Source organism: Vigna radiata, chromosome 8, assembly GCF_000741045.1.
Source record: "Vigna radiata var. radiata cultivar VC1973A chromosome 8, Vradiata_ver6, whole genome shotgun sequence".
Lineage (NCBI taxonomy): Eukaryota > Viridiplantae > Streptophyta > Magnoliopsida > Fabales > Fabaceae > Vigna > Vigna radiata.
This window is the reverse complement of record NC_028358.1, coordinates 7555379-7559236: the sequence shown is the minus strand read 5'-3', so window position 1 is coordinate 7559236 and position 3858 is coordinate 7555379.

Below are 3858 nucleotides of genomic sequence, written 5' to 3'. Positions count from 1 at the left end.
TGGAAGAAAGACTCTTTGGGTAGCTCTGGGTATTCTGTTCTCTACGCTCTTCGTCCTTCCTTTTCTTTGTAACTTGTGAGTATATATATACTGCCCGAATTCTCGCTTAAGCTAAAATATTCTCGCTTAAGCGAGAAGAAACTTCATGGAGAAGATAGTCGTTCTCGCTTAAGCTAAACTATTCTCGCTTAAGCGAAAATGACTTTTAAATCAATGGCTTCCTGGATAAATATAGCTTAAGCGAGATCATTCTAGCTTGGGCGAAATGTTGCAGGATTTACTCTTCTCTTTTAATTTACCTTAAATATATACAAAATAGGGATCAAATGATTTCCTTTTTAATCAACAACTCAGAAACATGTGATTACATTTCATCTTTCTTAGATTGGGGAAAATTGATACAAATGTACACAATTTAAAATAGAAGTGCCAAAATTCCTATGATAATTTACTACTTTTTTGCACTTATCAATCCTCTGGATGAACCACCACGAGAGCTCCCCCATGAGCAAGAAGAACAACCTTGATTCAAAGACATTACCACTTCAAAGCCAAGGCCAAAACGAGACAACCATGAACCACGAACCACTTCGCCAAACAACTGCGAAAGAGGGAACACCAATTCGCCAAGCACAAACCACCACCCTCCTAACAACAGACAAAACTAACATCCAAACCATAAACAACAACAACAGAAAGGAGAAGACAAACAAGAAGAAGAACACCCACCACTGTACCGTGTTCGCAATGTAGGTGAAGAACTCTAACTGCCCTATCTTTGTAACTCAATTTTTCCCCAATTTCAAACACCTAATTTGTTAATATCCACCTCAACCTGTAATTAAATCACACGTCAGCACGCATAGAACTAAATAATGGCACGTTACCACTAACTGCTATCAGATCATCAGCCCATTAACTCTGTTTATTTCTGTTTAACGGAAGAGACGATGTTGACGCAATTTTTACTAAGTGAGGACTAAGTTCACACACTTTTCAAATGAGGGACCTTTTTGACACAAAATAAGCAAAGAGGGGACAAAATAAGCCATTAAGCCTAACATTTATTAAAGATTTAGAACCGTCAGAAACTATTTAAAATATTTTTTAAAATGTAGAACATGACAATGTTTTTACATACATACAATAATATACATTATAAAGCAACTATAATATGTCAATTAATCAAGAGCCAAAATGACAAAAAGTAAGAAATGGAATAGGTCATCAATTAGAATACTTTATGTTTTATATTTAAGTTTTACATGACATGATAGAAATTGTTGAAGTCCCACATCGACTAGAGATAAGGCAAATTCATAGTATAAGTGGGTGCAAACCTCACCTTACAAGCCGATTTTGTAGAGTTGAGTTAGGCTTAAAGTTCACTTATAACGTGGTATCAAAGTCATCGTTAAAGTTTATCCTAGCGATATTTCTTGTTTGTTGGACATATTGTACCACCCGCATTCGAACTGTTATCGGATCACCCATTAATGTCTAGTCTCACGCTCGAGATGCATATGACTCGGAATGAGGGAGGTGTGTTGAAAGTTCTACATCGACTAGAGATAAGGCCAATTCATAGTATATAAGTGGGTGCAAACCTCACCTTACAAGCCGGTTTTGTGGGGTTGAGTTAGGCTTAAAATTCACTTCTAACAGAAATAAAAGGGTTTATTCAAGTTTTACATTTTTCAGTATGAGCTTTAAGGCTACCAATCCAACCATAGCCCACTTATATGGCTTGGCCACATCAAGTTGATATTAGATTCTACACTCATCAAGTACAGGAGGCGAGCCAAAAATGACATCCAAAGCAAGGATTTCCCATGAAAGAAAGAAGGCCTGGAAAAACAAAAGATATGGATCCTATCAAAAAATGAAAAGATGTACCTCGTAGAGCTTATGCAGCAAAGGCATAAGAACAAGGCTAACTTACAGAAAATTGAAGCATACCTTAAGAGCAACAAGGCCATATATGTTGATTTGAGTATTCGGAAATTCTATATTCCAAACATAAAGGACCATAAAAACGAGTGGTACTCCCAAAAATGGGAACCACAGAAAAGATATGGCAGACAAAACCCATAATTGAGGAAATAAAATTACAGGAAAATAACACTGATGTCAGGACTTAGAATACCTAGTTAAAAATAAAACTACAAAGAAAAAACCTAGAAGTGAGGAAATGAAATTGGTACAATTTCAACAACAATCAGATATGTGATCTTTCAATCAGAATTTTGTATCGGCAAAATTAAGTTCCCAAATGTTCTGAAATTTCCAAATGCATATAAGAGAAGCAGAAAGAAGTGTTGCTCAAGCAGAATACATATAAGAAAAGGGCATATATAAGAAAATAAAGTTTCATTAGTACCTTGTCATCCTTTGTGTAAGTAGCAACAATCTCATTTGCTGATTTGCTTACACTTACTGAGAAATGCTCATCATGAAAGTCGACTTTCTTAATGTGTGCATTGGTGATTATAAGTGAGCATATATAACAGAACTAAGCTTATACCTATATAATAAACTATTGCATGTTACAATAATAAAGAACAAATAAAACCTTTCTCCACTAGGTGGGCTGGCTACAAAGACTAAACAATGGCGCTAGGGTTCTGGCATAAACAAGTGTTTAGAACTTTAGAACATTCAGATTTGATCCACATAAAATAGATCCTCTGTAACTATAACCTATGGATCTAAGCAACAGTTACTGCAAAAAATATCATTGACAGCTGCAATTTATGTTCTGAACCTTCCCCCAGTTAACTAGAATCATTGTTAATGCCACCCTTGAGCCATCAGATTTGTATATAGTACTTACAATCAAGGTTAAAGTTTAGAACACATATATTATTGTATATATTAATATAACTTTGTTCGGAAAGAGTAATGTGACTATCACACTAAAATGTTTAATTAGTTTGTGCCATTCAACAAGTATGATACTATCATGCAACCTTACGCTAAAACGTCCACACTCTAGGATAACAGATTCTGCTATTTAATGAAAATATTTATCAAACAACAAACTACTTACATGGACAAGAAATTACATCATGCCTGAGACAATTCGTTTGCAACGAGAGGATGGCTGCAGCAAGTCCTTTAAGGGATTCAATGACAGCTGAAGTGTTACGGTCACGTAAATCACTAAACCAGCCACACACATAGCTGGAAACATTTGTAATCATTAAAAGAATCACTACTACAAGTAATGGTGAAGCTATAGAGAACTACAAGAAACGTGACATTATAAGGTCATGTTCAACCCTTTTGCATCTATGTATGAAAACTATTTAAACAGACTTAGTTGTATGGATTGTGTTATTAATCTGTCAACTAGATATCCACCAATGGTAATCAAGAGAAAGCATATACAGAAGAAAAGGATGCATACTTTTCAAGCAATGAATACATTTTCTTTAGAGCAGCTTCACATGGTAGATGAAAATCATCAATGAATGTGGACACTCGGTTCTCCAACTTCATCAAATCCAGATATTCAAAAGCCGCCTCCCTTAGTGCATCTACTTTCCCTTCAGACCAGTCAAAGTGCTTGAGGACGGCTGGTTCATCAACCTTGCATAACGAATAAAGTGAAATGATAATTTTTCTAAGGAAAATAAAATGAAGAGGTTTTCCTAGAAAGGAATGGTTAAATTTTTAGGAGAGCACACAGGTGCTAACTTCTGCGCTTTCACATAAAGTGAAACTTAGGAATTTGCAAACACAAGAACACAAAGGGAAGAAGAGTAGTGTAAGGGACACCACAGGCAAGGTCAAATGTGTTATTATTTTAATATATATATATATATATATATATATATATATATATATATATATATT